At 40.1% G+C, this 23,118-nt stretch overlaps 2 pseudogenes; both read right to left on the reverse strand.

Moving 5' to 3' along the window:
- LOC133737273 (probable CoA ligase CCL6) overlaps nucleotides 1-23,118 on the reverse strand; it is a 256,961-nt pseudogene that overhangs the window by 178,835 nt on the left and 55,008 nt on the right.
- Nucleotides 9,873-23,118, reverse strand: part of LOC133737274 (probable CoA ligase CCL6) — a 62,836-nt pseudogene continuing 49,590 nt past the window's right edge.

A 23,118-nucleotide genomic window follows, 5' to 3' on the forward strand; every position in this document is an offset into this window, starting at 1 on the left:
ACGACCGTTTGGGACACCCAGGTCGTGATATGATGATCCGTATATTAAAGACTTCACACGGACATCCATTTTTCAGAACGAAAAGAAGTAAAAATCGGATTTTGGACACCGAAAGAGCACCTGCGCCTCACGGCGCCGTTCACCCCCAGGACCGGCCATCCTTGGCCGGCGCCGCCGTCCCCCTGCGGCCTCAAGGTGGCATTGACGCCACCAATGCTCTTTCTACTCCACATTTTGCTTCTAAAGTCAATTGTGACTTCGTGGCTCAACCAAAATCCTCATTGGTTGTTTCTAAAGCCCATCATTCGTTCTGCAAAGCCTGCTCTTTAGCAAAATTAGGATCGAGACCATCCTATGCAAAGGACACTAAAGAAAATATACCATTCTTACAGAGAATCCAAGGTGATACTTGTGGACCTATTCAACCACCATGCGGACCATTTCGATATTTTATGGTGTTGGTTGATGCATCGACACGCTGGTCACATGTCATGCTATGGTCCACAAGGAAGGCTGCATTTGCTAAACTCCTAGCACAAATAATTAAGTTACGGACTCACCACCCTGATCATCCTATTAAGTCTATAAGATTAGACAATGCTGAGGAGTTTACATCAAAAACTTTTGATGAATATTGCATGTCTATTGGGATTGATGTTGAACATCCAGTTCCTCATGTTCACACCCAAAATGGTCTCGCAGAAGCCGCCATTAAACGACTACAAATGGTTGCTCGAGCATTGGTGATGCGCACCAATCTCCCTATTTCTGCTTGGGGCTATGCAATATTGCATGCAACTGTGCTTATTCGTCTGAGGCCCACTGCCACTCAACCCTTCTCTGCGTCCCAGATGGTTACTGGGTATGAGCCTGATGTCTCACACTTACGCATATTTGGGTGTGCAGTTTATGTGCCTATTGCGCCTCCACAGCGCACCAAAATGGGTCCTTAACGACGATTAGGCATTTATGTTGGATATGATTCTCCAACGATTATCCGCTACATAGAACCCTTGACAGGCGATCTCTTTACCGCTAGATTTGCGGATTGTCACTTCGATGAGACAGTCTTCCCGTCGTTAGGGGGAGATAAGAACATCAATGTTCAACAGGAACGACAGGAATTGTCGTGGTCTGTCCCCACTCTGTCTCATCTTGATCCCCGAACCGCACAGTCCGAAATTGAAGTGCGGAGAATTCTCGATCTTCAGAACGTAGCAGAATCGATGCCAGATGCGTTTTCTGATATCGCTAAAGTGACGAGATCACACATACCTGCTGCAAACGTGCCTGCAAGGATTGATGTCCCTAAAACTAGAGAACATGACGCCAACTCAAGAGTATATGAGCATGGCGCCAACGTCCCCTCTCACAGTGATGGTGACGTTTGGGCTAGGCCCATGGCTCTTGCCAGGAAGCGCGGGAGGCCTATAGGTTCGATGGATTCTCGCCCAAGAAAGAAAGCGAGTTTGGCACAAAATAATCCATTAATCATCGATGTGAATAATCCATCTCATGAGAATATTCCGGATTATGGTTATGTCCGAGAGACATCATTGGGGGACGCTCCAATGTCAGAACCAACTCCAGAGAATAGAGAGATCTCCATAAATTACACTAGTGTACATGAGATGATGGATATAAATTCTATGGCGATTGATGATGCATTTGCATATCATATTGCAAAAGGAATTATAGAATATGATGATATCAAACCTCGCTCTGTTGAAGAATGTCAACGAAGAGCAGATTGGCCTAAATGGAAAGATGCGATCCAGGTTGAATTGGATTCACTAACAAAGAGACAGGTATTTGGGCCTGTAACGCAGACACCCCCAAATGTAAAGCCTGTTGGCCATAAATGGGTCTTTGTTAGAAAACGTAATGAGAAAAATGAGGTGGTAAGATATAAAGCCCGCCTTGTGGCGCAAGGTTTCTCACAACGCCCTGGAATCGACTACGAGGAGACATATTCTCCTGTAATGGACGTTATAACGTTCCGCTACCTTGTCAGTTTGGTAGTTTCCGAAAAACTTGACATGCAGTTTATGGATGTGATTACAGCATATCTCTATGGGGATCTAGATTCAGAGATATATATGAAGGTTCCAGATGGACTTCAATTACCCAAATCAAGTGGCTCTAAACCACGGAGCGCGTTTTCAATAAGATTAAAACGCTCACTATATGGATTAAAACAATCCGGACGGATGTGGTATAACCGTCTAAGTGACTACTTGATTGGGAAGGGATATATTAACAATGAAATATGCCCATGCGTGTTCATTAAGAGAACAAGTTCCGGATTTTCAATCGTAGCAGTTTATGTCGATGACATGAACCTAATTGGAACTCTAGATGAGTTGAAGGAAACTGCTAAATACTTGAAATCCGAATTTGAGATGAAAGATCTTGGGAAAACACGGTTTTGTCTCGGTTTAGAACTCGAGCACCGTAGTGATGGGATTTTGATCCATCAGTCTGCATATACTCAGAAAATCCTAAGGCGCTTTAATGAAGATAAAGCAAAGCCTGTGAGTACTCCCATGATTGGTCGTAGTCTTGAGCCTGGAAAAAATCCGTTTCGTCCAAAGGATGAGGACGAAGAACCATTAGAGGCCGAAGTGCCCTATTTAAGTGCAATAGGCGCATTATTGTACTTAGCTCAATGCACAAGACCAGACATCTCCTTTGCAGTGAACTTGTTAGCTAGACATAGCTCTGCGCCAACACGCCGCCATTGGATTGGTGTAAAGACAATCTTTCGATACCTAGGAGGTACGATTGATATGGGCCTATTCTATCCCTACAGAGAGAAAAACGGAAATTTGGGATTGGACCCCAAGAGGCAAAGAGCCACCGTTCAAGAAGTAGCCGCCGGCCATGTTGCCGCCGCCGGCGCCGCCGCCGTCCATGATGGCCGGCCTCACCCTATTCCCCTCCATCAAAACGACAATAATGTTTTGATGGGTTTTGCTTATGCAGGGTACCTCTCTGACCCTCACAAAGGTCGCTCCCAAACTGGTTATGTCTTTACCATGGGAAGCACTGCGATATCTTGGAGGTCTACGAAACAGACCCTTGTTGCTACTTCCTCGAATCATGCAGAGATTATTGCTCTACATGAAGCCTTTCGTGAATGTATATGGCTAAGGTCTGTAATTAGACATATTCAAGGAAGTTGTGGTTTGAAGTCTACCACAGATGAACCTACATGCATTTATGAGGATAATGCAGCTTGTATTGAACAAATGAAGTTAGGTTTCATCAAGGGCGACAACACCAAGCATATATCGCCTAATTTCTTTTATAATCAGCAACAACAATCACTTCTAAAGATTGAAGTGAATCAAATCCGATCAGAGGATAATGTAGCGGACTTATTCACTAAGTCGTTACCTAAATCCACCTTCGAGAAACATGTGAAGAGCATCGGATTGAGAAAGTTATCCGAACTCCCACGATTGTAGCAATCAGGGGGAGATATCGACATCAGGGGGAGTTATGATGTCTACATGTTCGATCTCGAAGAGTGAAGGACGTGTTGTGCTCTTTTTGTCCTTCGACCAGAGTTATTTTTATCCCACATGGTTTTTGTTACCTGACAAGGTTTTTAACGAGGCAACAGATGAAGCGTCACCACCAAGTTTGAAGCGGCACAAGGGGGAGTGTTGAAGGAATATCGATTTAGTGTGCCTTATCAAACTAGGAGTAGCAATAGGAGAGAAGGTTCTAGATTTCCCAATCCTACACGGATTGGTATTCCTTGTAACATTAGAACTAGCACTTTGTAATCCCTATATATAGGGCTCCTATTCTCAATAATAATACACAACTCTCTCTACAATTCTCTCATCAATCTCTCTCGAATCTATTATCCTTAAACAAATTGTACTTATATTATTGTTTTTTTTTTATTATTATTGAAACAGGTCAGTCCGTTCTTTAAGTTCAGCAAGCAGTATAAAAACAAAACACTTTTATGGAGTCAACACAAATAATCGTTCCTCAAAACCTCCTGAAATTTATATTCTTTATAACCGAATAAGTCCTCAGTTCACCAACCTTTTATAAAGTCCACACACCTTTATTGTAACAAAAACCAAGAAACCTCGAAGCAGACATAAAATGGATTCAACTAAGTCTTTGGTTTTTGCGACTCAAACAAAAATTAAATTAAACTAGCAGTAGAAGGTGATATATCACCTCCCACATTACCCTTTGCAGCAGAAGACTCCACCATCTCCATAGCCTCGCTCTCCACCATCTGCACAGTCTCAACCTTCCCAGCAGTTATAGCAACAGATGATTCAAAGATTCTATCATTCTGCAATATTTTTCCCTTGCGCTTATACTTTCTAAGCTTTTTGACTTCTAGCTCATCTGCAACTTTAATTTTGTTCTTGCTGCCCATGGGACGCCCAATCTTTTTCTTTTCTGGCGAAACCATCAGCTTATCATTCTTATGCTGCAGAACCAAGGGGACATTCTCCTCCACTTGAATCATCGAGTTAGGAAAAGCTAGATATTTCTTCCCAAACTGGTCCAAGTTGTTAACATTTTTTTTTTCCTTCCTTCCAACTAGAGCCACTTGAATGGAGGAGAACTCCACCTTAGCAACTGCCTTCCCATACTTTGCCGGTGCAGGTATCATGGCCAGAGACTTCGGGCTTACCTCATCTGAGGGTGGAAGAGGTACGCGAGTATTTAGGCGCCCCCGCTACCTTAATATCAGTCAGTTCCAAAATTATAGGGCTTCCCATATTCTTGGAACCCAACATCCCATGAGATACTACCACCGCTTGGCCTCCCTTCTCAGCAAAGAGTCCACCTACAGTACCACCAGACATACCCGACACCTGCCCAACAGTAACCAGGGTCTTGCAGTTATGATCTGGCGTGGTTCTCAACCCCACAACCTTACCAAAAACATCGGAAAAGTAAGGACCAACGTCCACCTCTGAGATCAAAGAGAGACAGGCCATGGCGGCCGCCCGAGGCGTAGCTTGAATCTCTTCCTTCTCCTTGATCAGAAGCTTATCACAACCAAGTGCGTCATGAAGACTAATTTAGGACAAAAACCCTTCACCTTTTCATAGATGAAGACTAATTCTAGCTTCACAGCTGATGAGAACTCAAAAACCTTCCAGGTTCAAATCCAACGACGAACATCGAACTCAACCTTAATTCATTGTTCTACTTCTTTCTCTTCAACGCATTCAGATCAAAACGTATTACATGCCCTACCGAAGAGTGTTGGTAAATATGTTGGTCTAATTGCTATATTTACAATAAAATCAAGAAACATTTATGCAGATAAATCTAACCAAAATAAAACCGATAAAAGTTAGAAAACCTTAAGTAATATGGTCGAGTCTAGAACTTGGTTCTATGTCCTTAAGACGAAATTGCCTCCTCATCGGTGCTTAAAGGATTTTAATGGCAAACGTCTCCCAGGATACAACGACCTTCTTCTTGTGGTAGTAGCACTCCAAACCTCAAGAACAGCGAACTTAGATTGTGTATGAACTCTCTCTTGAAAAAGACTCAATTGGTTTTCATGACACTAGGAATACTCATATGTAAAAGAAGAGGAGGAAAATATGAATTCAAGATCTATTTTCAGAATATGGTGTAGCAAGTGTTTTATAGATGTAAGGTGACTTTTGGAGTAGAGATGACTTTTCACCAAAAGTTATCTTTTGTGATCAGCCATGACTTCTCATTGCATAGTCATTTACATTTATTCAACTTCACACATTTTCACTAATTATTCATCCACAAATTATGGAAAATAAAATATTTAATATCAAATTTTCCAACAATCCCCCACATGGATGAAATAATTAGTTAGAAAGGAAAATTTTTAAAAGACGACGCGCGCGGACGTATGAGAGAGTTCGGTTGAAATGATATCGCATCGGGATAGGTAGCTTTTGGCCTTGAACCTTCCGTAGTGAAATACCATCGGATTTACTAGCTAATTAGTGAACGTGATGTCTTGAACTATTCAGCCATTTATGTAAACCAAGACAATGGTATTCACACAATATCTTTTCATACACATCTAGTTCTACGGTTGTGTCCTTCCGGCCATGGACAACACCCGGTATTCATGAGTGCTTTAGAGAATTTAGCCTTCAAAATTCTCTTAGAAACGGCCTCATTTCACACTCATATAGGTGGCTTCCTATGAAAAGTATATTTCTATACCCCACTTGAAAAATCAAGCTATAGGAACCATTAAAAGCAAAGCTTACCCTAACTCATCATGCATTGTTTCATCATCATAGGACATGGGAAGAGATTTATCTCCACAATGCTACTCCAAAGTCATCCACCATTTAGTTGTCCCTTTGAACCTAGATCTTGGGATCTCCAATCAACTAGGTTGGGTATCCATGATGGCGACTTTATGTTTTAGGCTTATATATATCCCATTCCTTTCGATGATCAACTTACTCTCTAGTCAAACTTCGATTCAAATAATCGGGCCCACTTGTTTGATTATAACTTCATTCCAAATCAAATTCAATATATGAAAACTAATTCCATTCGAGAGTAGTTGTTATCAAGTCAAGTCTTCGATTCACCAATTAGTCGAGACTTGCTACTTGTGTTGGCTAAAATTCATTTTTCCACACACCCCCACATTTTAAGGTATACGCATAAAATCTTTTCATACCTTACAAGGTGTCTCATTTCTCTATATATTCTCTTCTATTCTTCTCTAGAGAAAGAGTGTATTCCTTATCTTCAAGTGTACATTTACTTATACAGATTGGGTGACAAACGACCCCACAATTTTTCCATTATTATAGGTGTTAACTTCTTTATACAAGAAGTAGGAATCTGACTCATAACGTACTGTTGACGTTTTACTGCTCACATTATCGTAATCCAGTTTAACAGATCACTTCACATTGCAACAGCCAACAGGCAATGTAGTTGCCGCAGTGGGTATGTGTGACTAATTGGCATAGTCATATAAAAACATGCATACTTCAACATAGTGATTATGAGAACGAGAACACATGGCTGGCAATGGTGGTTTCTTTGTCAGATCAAAATGATATATTTGATGACATTTTAAACTGTGCATGATAACCACTTTCTCATAGTATTCATTTATGTGCATTTACGGATTTACACGTGTGCCAACCAGAATTCTTAATCTCATTCTTCAGTTATAGAATCAGCCAATAACAGATTCCTTTAATATGCATGTAGACATAAATATACACTCCCAGAACGATCTTGCAGATATCTACCTTGAAATTTCAAATCTGCGGTTATGATAGATATATATGGTTTCAATTTAAAATCTAAACGCTGCGACTTTTGGATTACCCAGTCAAAGACTAGAGGTGGCATCCATTCTCTTCTATGTTCAGACATATGCACACATTCATGTACTATAATTGATCAAGGATTGCAGCAACTCGATCATACATTTGGCTTCTAATTAATTATTAAATATTCAAGCAATCAAGTATCAGGTCATGCAACCATGCATGAAATATTGAATCATTTACTACTTAATTAACCACATGTATTATAGATCTAATTTAGCACAGATCATATATACTCAGTCTCGTGCATACCTATAAGAAAAGTTAGATCAAACTTTAAACATTGCAATTAAACCAAAATAACAACAAAATTTCGTCTTAAGATTGTTGGTAAATATGTTGGTCTAATTGCTATATTTACAATAAAATCAAGAAACATTTATGCAGATAAATCTAGCCAAAATAAAACCGATAAAAGTTAGAAAACCTTAAGTAATATGGTCGAGTCTAGAACTTGGTTCTATGTCCTTAAGACGAAATTGCCTCCTCATCGGTGCTTAAAGGATTTTAATGGCAAACGTCTCCCAGGATACAACGACCTTCTTCTTGTGGTAGTAGCACTTCAAACCTCAAGAACAGCGAACTTAGATTGTGTATGAACTCTCTCTTGAAAAAGACTCAATTGGTTTTCATGACACTAGGAATACTCATATGTAAAAGAAGAGGAGGAAAATATGAATTCAAGATCTATTTTCAGAATATGGTGTAGCAAGTGTTTTATAGATGTAAGGTGACTTTTGGAGTAGAGATGACTTTTCACCAAAAGTTATCTTTTGTGATCAGCCATGACTTCTCATTGCATAGTCATTTACATTTATTCAACTTCACACCTTTTCACTAATTATTCATCCACAAATTATGGAAAATAAAATATTTAATATCAAATTTTCCAACAAAGAGATCATCGTGGAGAGTGCAACTTTGTTCCTCAGAGCAAAAGGTAGCCATTTTACGGCAACCCAGGTTTCCATCAAGTTCAGCGGCACATCCTCCACCGGACCGAGGCCGTCATACTCCCCCACCACAAGCATGGTGATAAAACCACGACCTGCAATGCAAAATCCTGAAATGTCGCAGCCCCTACCGCCCCCAGCGAAACTAGTGTCGAATCCAAGTTTGTCAGTGTAGTAGCGAGGCTACCCATCGCTTCTGCCATTGAATGGAAGATGAAATTTGGATGTGAAAGATGAGGTTTTGGAATTTTTGTCGATGTAGGAATGCACCGAGAGACCCTAGCTAGTAGAGATGGCTAGGTCAGTTTATCTAACAATGGTATTTCATATTATTGCTTTTGATACGTCCTTCAAATTTTTTGTTAAAATGGTTCATGCAACAATATAGTTTTTATTCTATAATCCCAGATTATCATGTAGTGGTTTGGATCAATAATATCACTCAAATTTAGTAGTAACGTTGTAGAGGTGAAAAAAAATATTAAATTAAGAGACCAAACAAGAATAAATACATGTCATATAAACTATAACATCAACCCAAACCACCACGTGTATCATGATCTAAGACCATATAATAATTTTCCTGCAACAATAATACAAGTACCTAAACAGTAGAAAATTATCAAACAATACATTGTTTGTACAAAAAGAAAGAAAAAGAAATGGTGGGGGCGGGCTTAAAAAAGAAAGAAAAAGGAAATGCTTCTTTACACTAATTTTGGGAAAGTTTTTCCTCCTTACACCACTCACTTATTTTTTTTTTTCCACTTATCCATAATATCTCTTATAAGTTGTTCCCTAATATCCAAGTAAGTTTTTTTTTAGACTATTTTGCCCTTACCTCTTTGTCACATAGAGAGAGAAGTTGGAAGAGAGAGAAACCATAGGAGACTTCACGACACTCCGGTCACCGATCCCTTGACTCTGATCACCGATCGCAGGAATCTGGTTACCGATCGCGGAACTCCGGTCATTGATTGCCGGCCGCAGGACTTCTCCGAAAACCTCACTGGATATCTCCAAAAAGGTCTCGGATATCTCATAGGTCACCGGAGAGGTCACCGAGGACTTTTATTGCCCCCACTAAAATCCAATAAACTTTTATTGCCGCCCAATAAAATTAATTTTTATTGGAGGCAATAAAAGTTTATTGGGTAATAAAAATTTATTGGAGGGAATAAGAACTAATCTTTCTAAAATTAGACAAATAAAACTTTGATTGAAGAAGAAAATAAGAAAATTACATCAATTCAAAATCTTTTATAAAGTTTTTTTTTTTTTTGGGGGGGGGGTTGGAATAAAACCTATAAAATTTGGGCATTAAGAAGGAGAGCTAATCTCCTTAAAATTAGACAAATAAAATTTTGATTAAGGAAGAAATTGATGAAATTACATCAATTCAAAACTTTTTATTGGTGGTAATTGGGGGGTAATAAAAATTTATTTGAGGGCAAAAGACAACTTTTAATTTAGAATTCGATATTCTGACAACACATATGCACATCTAAAACAACATTATATAAACTACTAACAGTTTATATTTAGTGTTCCCCCAATTAACTGTTCCCTAACACCCTATAACCGCTCCCCAAACCCTAACAACATTATTCTGACCCGTACTCTTGAGCTCATCCAGAATGTATTTTCTTGCCTTCAGACTTTGACACAATGATTTGTAGTACGTCATCGGTCAAATGATGCTCAGCTGCCCAGTTCCAAGGCCATTCTGCCAGGAACAACCACAGCAACAAGAAATGACTCGAAGCTGTTCCCATAAACCCATATCTGCCAACCATATGAAAGTTACGATGTTAAGATATCCGTCCATAACTTCAAATAACAAGAAAGAAGTGTACATGAAGCTAGTATAAAATTCAAATGTAGCACAAAGTCAAAGACAAACTCATTTATTGATGAAATAAATGTAAGTACTCTTATTATCATAAAAGTAAAATATAGAAGTTGGAGACATACCAATGTAATAAGGGAGCATTGCAAGTATTTGCTTTCAATGCTTTCCACAGCAACATATTCACCTTGAGACAGTTTAAATATGTTCTTTTTCATGTCTATAACTTTCTCCATTAGGCTGCCATTTTCCAATATCACCTCTGATCCATCCACTCAAAATGAATCATCAACAAAAATTTTGAAGGCGCCTTCTTGAAAAGAAACCAAAAGATTGAGCATCAACCAAGAAAGTACTTCCATTTCTAGTTTTGTAGACATTTACCTGTATGGAACCACCCATCAATAAGGACCTCTTGAGTGAGATCTTGTCGCTTGTGGTAACCAGAAAACAAGGTTCTTCCTCTTATGCAAATCTTTCCACGTGGCACACTAGAAATTGCATCATATCCCAGTTATGGGACCAACTCAAGCCGCGCTTCAATAGTTGTCAGGGGGAAACCAACCACAGCTTTAAGTAAGGCCTACACGATTTAACAAAACTAATGAAATGTAGATCTCTTCTTTGCATATATATCTGCTTCTGATGTGTTGTGGTAGGTGCTTTACAAAATTAACCACAAAGAGTAAACTCTATTCGCAATTCCTGCAGGAACAAATTTAGGAATTTTACAAGAACAAAAAACAAGGGCGAATATTTCTCAAGTTAATTATAATGTAGTGGTACTCAAAATTCAAATTAATTTCCGATGACATTTTGGAAATGATTTCGTGGTCATGGGCACGAGTACGAAGCTTGGAGGAGTTGTTGAATTAGTTCGAACGATTTTATTTTCGAAAACGAATGTTATTTAGGGGATCTCAAAAAGTGACTTTTTATACGTACAGAATTTGGGAAAACTTCCTTCATGAAAGTTGTAGAGCTAGTCGATACGATCTCGTGCATATGTGGAACGTAATATTCGGAGTTCGTATGAATAAGTTATGAATTTTTGAAAATTGGGAATTTTCTATAAATATGAAACTTTTCTGATTTTTTTTCATTAAGGACGACCCAGCCCCATCTCTCTCCTCCTGCCTCCACAGCCGCGGACCGGGCCCTCATGCACTCGGCCCGAGCTGCCCAGTCGCCTGGTGCCGCCGCCTTGCTGCGCCGCTGCCCCCAGACCCGGATCGAAGAAGCCCAGCCAAGAGAAATCGGACCCAGCCGGATTTCCATTTTTCCGGCGTTACATGGGCCGACCCTCCCCATTTTCGTGATCTACTCCTCCCCCTGATCATCCTCATACAAGCCTTGCATGACGATTTTGAGTGTGGAGCAAAAGATCACGAGTTGAAGTTTGCGACTGTCACGCCCCGAATTTTGAATAAAGGAATTCAAATCCGAAACGCGAGAACAAAACAATAACAAGAAAACACATAGAGAAAATTTTTCAAATAAATTAAGTAACTAAACAAACTGAACTCACAATGTCAATACCGACTCGTTCTTTAGAGTCACATATTACATTACAAAAGTTTACAAATTAAACTGAAGATCAATTCAACCTGTAACCACTCTCACCAACTCACTACACAGCGGAAGACTACAAGTATGAGCGCCCTTCTACACCCACGTGACGGAAAGTCCACCTCAGCTTCGATAACGATAAATCAAAATTCTAACCTGCACAAAACCCCTACACCATAGAATAGTGCACCGGGAATGAATAAAACAAACCCGGTAAGCCTTTCAGCCCGTATGAGTAAACTCAAATAAAATGACTCACGTCACTCATGCTTATAATTTCTCAATTCGTGAGATAATTAAAGCAAAAATAAATAATTCCATAAAACACAACCAAACATCAAGTTCATATCATATCATATCATGCTCAACGACAAATCACATTCACTTCCCCTCAACATAAAGTATTTGTCAAAACGATGACCTCACATCTCACTTCCCCATCACTACAGATCACAACCCACAACTATACCCACAATAAGAATTAAGCAAAATCATTAATCCCTGCATAGAAACTTAGTTCAGGAGATCACATGAAAACAAACAAAAGAAATCATATAAATCCCTGCATAGAGTTTAGTTCAGGAATTTACATTCAAAACAAACAATACAAAAAGCGGTAATCCCTGCATATAACTTAGTTCAGGAGATTACATTAAAACAAACAATACAAAAGGTAGTAATCCCAGCGTATAACTTAGTTCTGGAGATTACATTAAAACGAACAATACAAAAGGTAGTAATCCCAGCGTATAACTTAGTTCTGGAGATTACATAAAAACAAACAATTCAAAAGACAGTAATCCCTGCATATAACTTAGTTCAGGAGATTACATTTAAAATCAAACAATTAGAATGACACGGAAAATAGATAAAGAAGTCAAACAACTCACACCAGAGTTGATGATCACCCATCAACTCCAAATAAACAAATCCCACAATGACTCGTTTTCAAAACTCGACATCCTTACCTCTTAAGGGTAACATACATCACTAAAGTGACAAAATCATATTAAATTCAACTCCCCATTTTAATATGAAATTCAAGTCCCTCCTTGGACAATTTAAAAGAAGAATACACCCCAAATTCTCTTTTAAAAACACGTACTCATGAGTTGCAAGTAACCTGCTTGTTACCCATCATGACATACAATGGCGGACAGACTAGAGCTCTAACTGAGTCGTAACCATACCCCGGCCAAGGGCATGATTCCGATAACCACCCTCGGTCACTACTGTGACCCTCGATCCGTAGACCCTCGATCCGTAGACCAAGACATTTAAAAAGTCACCCAAGACTCAAAATGTTACACCACCTCAACACTTTCCAAAACAATATAATTGACTGCAACAAATATTGTTTTCAAAGCTCAACTCCCATTTCAAAACAATATAGAAATCAATTTCGAAATATTCTTTTCACACCACAAACCACCAACACAATTTAACAAGTAAAACTCTAAATTACGAAACGTCAATAATATAATTATTTCCATTCAAAAGAACCAAAACTCATTCATTTCCTTGAAAAATTAAATCACAACAATAGCCACATCGAATTCACAAAACATGCTAATTCCACCTCATTACACAACTGCACCAATATATATATTCCACGTCAATATATATATATACGTAATCATTCACGCAGGAATGACCACTAATACCAACTATAGTTTTATAAATTATACTTCTCGAAAATCATTTTATATCAAAACACTGTTTTAACTTACCCATGAACCGTTGTCGATCAAGTTCATATATTTTAAAACAAATAATTTATTTTGAAAATGATTTCTCATGCTAACAATAAAATATACCAAAATAAAACATAACTACTTTATCAACCGAAACACCGTGAGATTTACTCACCTCTAAATCCAGCTGCGTCTTCAATACAGCCTAAAATCACAATCACAACCGTTCACCCAACCAAAACCGTCAATCACCTAAACAAATACGACCTTAACTTAGCAACCAATACATAACACACTTAAACGACGATCCAACGGTCAGATTCTCACGGATCGCCCTTGGGATCATCCTATCAAAATTATACGAAGATCCAACGGTTGGATCCTCGCGGATTACAAACCGAAGATAATGTGTAAAACCGAAACCCTAGCATGCATCAACCTTCTCCAAAATAACCCTATAATATATCAAAACGACCGTATCGATGCGTAGATGCATAAACTGAAAACAGAACACAAAAGTATGGTCTGACGCGCCGCCACGCGCCGCCACAAGCGACGGGTCAGCAGGCGGTCAACGCCGGGTCAACCACCTCGGATGCAAAAGTTGCCAACTACAAACTTCTTCAAAACAAAGAATTGAACCACTTTCATACCTGGAGCTAAGTGAGATTCGGTCTAGATCGTCCTAGATCAAGCCTGGAAGTTGGATCAATCTCGTGCGTCTGATCAGATCCAAGATTGAATCAGGGACGTCGAAAACGTCAAACCTCGATCTACCACTCTACACTCAAAATCGTGGTACAAGGAGGATATGAGGATGATCAGGAGGAGGAGGACAACCCAAAACCGAGAGCATCGGCCCGTGCAACGCCGGCACGGCGAGATCCGATCGGATCGGTTACACCGCCTGGGGTCGCTTCGATCCAGGCCTGGGTGCAGCGGCTCGGCAAAACGACGGCAGGGGGCGACTGAGCGTGGAGCGACGAGCACGGCAAGGGCCGGGTCGTGGCCAGAGGACGCCGGGAAGTGGCCGTTCCGGCCGGGTCGGGTCAGTCGGGTCGCACGGATAGGAAGGAGAGAGAACGGAGAGAATTTGGGGAAGAAAATGGAAATTTCGAAACTTTTGGGATTTAATGAAAAATCCGGAATTTTTGCTATTTATAGAAATTTCCCAACTTTTCAATCGATCATAACTTTCTCATACGAACTCCGATTTTCGCGTTCCACATGTCCACGAACTCGTATCGATGCGCTCTACGACTTTCGTGAAGGAAGTTTTCGGAGAAACCCAACGTATAAAAAGTCAACCATTGCCACCCCCCCTAAAACCATATTCTTCGACTAATAATTCGTCCGAAACACTTCCGTTCCACCCTCGAACCACGAAATCGTACAAACGAACACTTTATTAATTCCCGGAAACCATTAGAAATTAATAACGAATTTCCGAGGTCTTACAGCGACGTCCCTGATTCAATCTGGAAACTGATCGTGCGACCGAGATTAATCAAACGTCCAGGCTTGATCTAAGACGATCTAGGCCGAACCAGACTTAGCTCCAGGTATGAAAGTTGATCACCCTTTTATTTTGAAGAAGTTTGTAGTTGACGACTTTTGCATCGGAGGTGGTTGACCGGGGTTGACCGCCGTCTGACCTCCGGGTGTGGCGGCGCGTCGGACATTTTTTTGAGTTTTCATTATCTAGGCGATGATCTACGCATCCATACGAGTGTTTTGATATATTGTAAGGTTATTTTAGAAAAAGTTGATAAATAGTGGATTTACGTTTTGACGTTACTATTTACGATTTTTACATTTTATCTTCGGTTTACGATTTATGAAGATCAGACCATCGGTTTTACTTCAAATTTTAATATGTTGATTGTATGACTGTCCCGATGACTTTGTGTGTCACGGACGAAGATCCGACCGTTGGATCTTCGTATAATTGTGAAATAGTGATTTGGAAGGCCATTCGTGAGAATCCGACCGTCGGATTTTCATATAAATTTGTGGAGATGTTAGTAAAGGCGATTCAGGAAGATCCGAAAGTTGGATATTCGTGATAATTTAGGAGGATGATCCTAAGGGCGATCTGTGAGGATTCGACCGTTGGATCATCATTTAATTTCGATCCGACCGTTGGATCGTCGTTTAATTATGTTTTTGAGTTGTTGGCTAAGTTAAGATCGTATTGGATTAGGTGATTGACGGATTGATTTGGCGGATGATTGTGAATCGTATCTTGAGCTGTTAAGAAGACGCAGCGGGAATTAGAGGTGAGTAAACCTCACGTGGTTCATATTACGAACCGAGTACTTTTAATTACTTTATTTCTGTCGTAATTGTGTGAAAATATTTATGGAATAAATATTTGTTTTAAATCATATGGACTTGATCAACTACGGTCCATAGGTAAGTAAAATGATTTTTACTATACAAATGAATTTCACGACTTTTATTGCTTGAACTATAGTTGGTATTAGTGGTCATTCCTGAGTGAGTGATTACGTATATATATATTTACGTGATTATATGTGGAATGGTGTGACATTGAAGAGTGTGGAATTGGGATGATTAAATTATATGGATTGAAATGTGACTTACCATATTTATATGTGATGAACTTGGTTGATGAGTTCTTGTTGATATTCATGATTTACATTGGAGGATGTATAGAGGTGGAAAATGTAAGGTTCTGAGGACAGGTGTCCGAAGTTTGACGGTTAAGGATAACCGGAGTGTTTGTGTTCTGAGGACGGGGATGTCCGAAGTTCGACGGTTAAGGATAACCGGAGTGTTTGTGTTCTGAGGACGGGGATGTTTGAAGTTCGACGGTTTATTATTAACCGGAGTATATTGTTCTGAGGACGGGGGATGTCCGAAGTTCGACGGTTTATTATTAACCGGAGTATATTGTTCTGAGGACGGGGGTGTCCGAAGTTCGACGGTTATTATTAACCGGAGTATATTGTTCTGAGGGTTGGGAGCCCAAAGTTCGAGGGTTATTAAGTTAACCTGGGAATATGTCGTTTTACTTGCACCTAGGCCAAGGTGACTGTAGCGATGTAGTTAGAGCTCTAACGTGTGGTTGGGATGGACCAAAGTGGTGTTATGTGGGGTTGAGTGTTTGTAGGACCAAAGTGGTGTATCGTGATTTGAGGATTGTGAAAATGTATTCCTTGTGGATTTCCGTGAGTTGTTTGATGTCTCTTTGCAGACGTAAGATTGTTGATTTTTACTTGAGTTGTAAGAATTGTAATTTAATAAATCAACAGTTCATTCTTGTTTACTCATACGAGCTGTCAAAAGCTTACCGGGTTTGGTGTTGTTGCAATCCCGGTACACTATTCAAATTGTGTAGCGGGTAATCCTGCAGGTCAGGAGAATCAGGGCAGTGATCGTGCGGGTTAGAGTTTTTGTTTTGGTTTTACAGCTTTTGTAATTGTGAGGCGAGTTATGCTCATTGAGCCTTACAATTTGATTGGTAAGAGTTGCTGTAATAAATAACTTGAGGATTTGGTTTATGTAATATTGAGAGGTGTGAAGTGTGGTTGTTTATTTCAAGGAAAAAAATTCAGGATGTTTATTTGATGTTTGTTGTTTAATTCATGTTTCGGATTTGAATTTGTCATTCAAAATCCGGGGCGTGACATTTTACAAGAACAAAAAACAAGGGCGAATATTTCTCAAGTTAATTATAATGTAGTGGTACTCAACAAGAAACTAATCAAATGAAAAAAGAAAATTATTGCAATTACGAAAAACTAATTGGACACTGCATATGAAAAACTTAATCTCACTTTTCTTAAATCATGCCTTCAAGAATATATCATTCTAAATCAGAAACCATAAATATATCTTTAGTGATCGATCAACACAATTCTGAACTTTTTACTTAATGAAATAATTTCAGATAACAATGCTATAAACTCAGAAAATAGAAAGACCTTGAGAGATCGATCAACACAATCATGATCTGAATTTTTTACTTTGGAATGAGGAACTAATTTCAGATAACATTGCTATAAACTCAGAAAATAGATAGACTTTCAAATAATTTAGTGAAATATGACTAGTGCACTAGATCAAACTTCGAAAACAAGTTTAATATCGCTTTCCATAATGCAATTTTTCAAGTATTAGTTACATGGAACCAGGCTTGGTAAATTAGTTCAACTACTATATCCACACAAATGGAGAATGCGAAACATAGTTGAAATTAGTTATTACAAACTTTGAAACTCCAAAGGTATCAAAAAAGGGCGAATCTAAAATGTAACCTGTATTCGTCACTTTGGTCCATAGAGAATGCTTTACTAATATTGCTGTATCAGCAGCATCAGTACTAATGACAGCTTTTCATTCTCTAGATTTGCATTAGGGTATATTACTTTGCAGTCGGTCATTGTTTGGGCCGATAACTTTCCAGTAGTCCTGCAATAGCATTATTGTTTGGATGTCAGTCCTCTGTTTTGCTACAAATGTCTGTTATTATCTCTAAAACTACTGAAGCAAAAATGAGGAAATTTCCACAAAAGGAAGCGATACCAAGAAATACAAATTCATGTTGAGGCAAATACAGGAGAGTCCTTATTAACGCATACTACATGTATCATTTGTACTGGTTAAAAAAATAGTAAAATACCTCATAAGAGTCATCAGAAAGTGCACTGTTGAGGTTCTCTGCATGGATTAGATTCATACACACGTTTCATTGGTCGGCATTACAAGGTGGACACCACGTACAGCTTTTTAAGGGCACACTAGAGTAACTAGATCGAAAAAATAATGACTCGACAAGTACAAGGTGTGGGAACGGTGCATATAACTAAAGGGGGGGTGAAATTTGCACCCCTAAAATTGCAAACCACACCCCTCTTTCATTTTTTTAATAATATTTCATGCACCACTTTTTACACTTCCTAAAACACCCTCAAATTCATATTTTCTTTTTTCTTTTTCTTTTTGGGTCTTTTCTTCTCTCTTTCTCCCCTCCCCTCCCTTCAGACCACCACTCTCTTCTTCCCGATCTTCACCAAGGTCCTCTCTCTCTCTCTCTCACACACACAGTTCTCTACAACAAAAATTATCCAAGTTGGTTACCTCTTCTACGGCGCCATCACCGTCGCTCAGCCCTAGACGGTGGTCGCCCTCCCCTGGCCCGAGCCCCGTGGCCAGCGATCTCTCTCTCTCTCTGTGGAAATCCCCGAATTTGAAATACTCAAACCCTCCTCTCCCTGCTTCTACAACTCAGAAAATTTTTCAACCAAAATTTTCGTTGGCGGTGCGAAGAGAGAGGAGAGAGAGAGAGTTGGGAGGCTTTAGGTGACTTTGCGCTCGGAAAATGGACGGGTCACCGGAATCGAATTGGGTTGCCGCCGCCGCCGCCTCATCGCCGGTCCAAGCCTCGTCTCCGGCTGTGCAAGTAACTATTCGGTTCTAGTATCTGAATATGCTATAAACGCCGTCGTTTTGGTTTAATTTCGGTTTTGTGCTTGTGTTTGTCGAGAGGTTATGGTAAAGATTGTTGTGGTCGTGTGTGGTTGAGTGTGGATTGAGTCCCTAATTCGTTTGTGGTAGTGATTGGGTGTGGCTGGGATTGTTGTTTGGGTGCTAAGAAATGAGAGCTATAAACGAAAATTTGCTTATAAATTTGGGGTAGGGTTTCAATTTTGTGTTTTGGTGACCATTTAGCAATGCATTTAGTTTTCGTTCTCGGGTTTTTATTTTGTGTTAGTGGAAGAGATTGTGATAACCCTTTGTTGTTGCGGAGAAGGCTATTGTTGAGTAATTCATATAATGTAGGAAGGATGCTCACTGCTGTTTGCTTTTGTCGTAGTTAATGATGGAACTGAGTTTCTTTTCTTCACTCCCAGTTTTCAAATTTGGGGATTTCCAGAGAGAGAGAGAGAGAGAGAGAGAGAGAGAGAGAAATCGCTGGCCACGGGGCTCGGGCCAGGGGAGGGCTGAGCGACGGTGACGACGCCGTTGAAGAGGACCTTGGTGAAGATCGGGAAGAAGAGAGAGAGAGGGAGAGGAACTTGGTGAAGATCATGGTGGTCTGGAGAAAGAGAGAAGAAAAGACCCAAAAAGAAAAAGAAAAAGAAAATCTTAATTTTGTTGTAAAACAAACATAAAATAATTTGAGAGAGAGAGAGTTTAGACGCAGAGAATGGAGAGTGTGTCATATTCATCTCACTATGAGGAGTCTTATATAGGGCTACATCTTGTGTACAAAAGGTAAAACATCAATCACGTACTCATACAATTACGAATGTGTCAATCGCTAATTAGAAGCATATCAATCGCCAATCAATAGTAATGGCATGCATCAAGCAATACCTATTGCATGAATAGCCATATCATTTACAACACTCCCCCTTGGATATTCTATGTCAATAGTGTTGGTTCTGCTATGCGCTTCTAAGTTGCCTCGTCAAAAACCTTGCCAAGTAATAAAAACCCTGTGGGAGAAAAACAACCTTGGTCGAAGGAGAAAAAGAGCACAACGCGCGTGAATGTGGAGTAGTCGTATCACAACAGAGATAGGTGAAGTCTTCTTATCAGCATCGTAAGTAGATAGTATGTCTACGAGAGGTATGCATTAGAGTTGCTACACCAAAACCTTGCCCGGTAAACCCAGTGGGAGAAACCCGTGGTCGAAGGGAAAAGATGAGCAAATGCATATATGTCAAATCAAAGCATCTTCTGGATGCAATAAGTGGGGTGACCATGCCAAAGATGTGCCTCGTCAAAACCTTGCCAGATAACAAAACCCAGTGGGACAAAAATAACCCTGGACGAAGGACGAAAAGAGTACACGATGGTCAAGTGGGTATGCTTCAGGATACTCCCCCTGATTTCGACTCCCCCTGAAAATTACATTTCAGGTAATTCAGATAGTTTATGTAGACCAATACCTTGGACATGCTTCTGGAATGTAAACTTTGGTACTGACTTGGTGAAGAGTCTGCACGATTGTCTTCAGATCGAGTCTGCTTAACTTCAATCTTCTGATGCTTCTTGTTGCTGATTGAAGAAGAACTTCGGTGCAATATGTTTGGTGTTGTCTCCTTTGATGAAACTCATCTTTATCTGCTCTATGTAAGCAGCATTATCCTCGTAGATAATGGTTGGTTCATCAGTGGTGGAATGCAGTCCACATGTGCTTCGAACATACTTTGTAACGGCTCTTAGCCATGTACATTCACATACTGCTTCTTGAAGAGCTAGTATCTCAGCATGATTCGAAGAGATAGCAACAAGTGTCTATTTCGTAGACCTCCAAGAAATTGCAGTATTCCCAATGGTAAAGACATAACCAGTTTGGGAACGTGCCTTGTGCGGGTCTAATAGATAGTCTATATCAGCATATCCAACAAGGCAAGCATCATTCTGAGGATAAAGGGGGTTCGATCCATTCCTTGATGCGTAGGGATAGAATAAGCCCATATCTGTCGTACCTCTAAGGTAGCGAAAATTGTCTTTTATGCCATTCCAGTGGCGGCGTGTTGGCGCATAGCTATATCTAGCTAACAAGTTCACATCGAATGAGATGTCCTATCTAGGGCATTGAGCCAAGTACAATAATGCGCCTATTGCACTTAGATATGGGACTTCTGGCACCAATATCTCTTCATTATCATCTGCAGGACGATACGGTTCTCTCTAGACTTCAGACGACCATGGGTGTGCTTGCTTTTATCCTCATTAAAGAATCTTAACATCTTCTAGATGTAATTTGGTTCATGGACCAAAATTTCATCTGCACTGTGCTCGGGCTCCAGGTCGAGACAATAATTTGTTCTCCCAAGGCCTTTCATCTCAAATTCCGACTTCAGGTGTTTCGCGGTTTCCTTGATCTCTTCAGGAGTATCAGTCAAATTTATGTCATTGACATAGACCATCATATTGCAAACTCGGAACTTGTTTCCTTAATAAACACGCATGGGCATAGTTTTACATATCCCATCTCGATCAAATATTCACTTAGACGGTTATACCACCTCCGTCTAGATTGTTTCAATAAAGTGAACGCCTCAAAACTAATGGAGAGCGTGTTCCGTGGTCTAGAACTATTTGCATCGGGTATATTAAGTCCTTTAGGAACTTTTATGTATATCTTTGTATCGTGATCCCCATAGAGATAAGCTGTGACCACATTCATAAGCTGCATATTCAGTTTTTCGGAAATCTACCAAACTGATAAGGTAGCAGAACGTTATGACGTCCATTACGGGAGAATACGCCTCCTCGTAATCAATCACAGGGCGTTGAGAAAATTCTTGCGCCACTAGACGAGCCTTGTGTATCACAATCTCGTTTTTCTCATTACGCTTCCTTACAAATACCCATTTAAATCCTACAGGTTTAACATGGGGAGGTGTGGGAACGACAGGCCCAAGCACCTTTCTCTTTGTCAAGGAATCCAATTCGACCTAGATTGCTTCTTTCCATTTTGGCCAGTCGTCTCTACGTTGACATTCATCAACGGAGCGAGGTTCGATGTCATCGCTCTTTATAATTTCGGTAGCTACTGCGAATACAAATATATCATCGATGATAATCTCATTCTGATTCCAGATCTCACTTAAGCATGCATAATTTACCCAAATTTCTCTATTCTCGGGAGTGGGTTCAGGCGTTGGAGCGTCCCCCAACGTCGTCTCTTCTAGGACGGACCCATAATCTGGAATTGTCTCGTGAGATGGATCAGTTGAGATCGCAATGTCTAGTGGATTCGTTGGTGCCAGTTTTACCCTCTTCCGAAGATAAGAATCCTTCGAACCTAGTGGTCTACCTCACTTCTGGGCAGGGACATGTGACTGGTTAGCCGCCATGGTCGTACCTCGTCCATCTGGGGCGACGCGTCCTACAGGGATATCTATCCTTGCAGGCACATTTGCAGCAGGTATATGTGATCTCGTCACTTTAGTTAGATCAGAGAAAGTGTCTCTATAGATCTAGAATTGTCCGCACTTCAGTATTTTCATGCGGTTTGGGGATCAAGATGAGACATTGTGGGGACATTCCATGTTAATTCACGCCGTTCATCAGGAACGGTGACATTCTTATCTCCCCCTAACGGCGGGAAGACTGTCTCATCAAAGTGACAATCCGCAAATCTAGCGGTAAAGAGATCGCCTGTCAAGGGCTCTAAAGAGCACATAATGGATGGGATTCATAATCGACATACATGCCCATCCTTTGTTGAGGACCCAATTTTGTACGTTGTGACGGCACAATTGGCACGTGGACTGCACATCCAAATGCGTGTAAGTGCGAAACTTCAGGTTCGTACCCAGTCACCAGCTGTAACACGGAGTAAGGTTGGGTAGCAGTGGGTCTCAACGGGACCAACATAACTGCATGCAAGATTGCATAGCCCCACGCAAAAACTAGAAGCTTGGTGCGCATTACCAAGATACTATTTGTGAGACCATCTTGGGTGTGAACATAGGGAACTATATGTTCCGCATCAATCCCAAGGGATATGCAATAATCATCGAAAGACTTCGATGTAAACTCTCCGGTATTATCAAGTCTTATAGACTTTATGAGATAATCCGAGTGGTGTACCCTCAATTTCATGATCTGGGTGAGAGTTTAGCAAAAACAGCGTTTTCTTGTGGACAATAGTGTAACATGTGATCACTTTGTCGATACATCAACCAAAACCATTAATATTTAACTGGTCC

Source organism: Rosa rugosa, chromosome 3 (genome assembly GCF_958449725.1).
Source record: "Rosa rugosa chromosome 3, drRosRugo1.1, whole genome shotgun sequence".
NCBI classification, from domain to species: Eukaryota; Viridiplantae; Streptophyta; class Magnoliopsida; order Rosales; family Rosaceae; genus Rosa; species Rosa rugosa.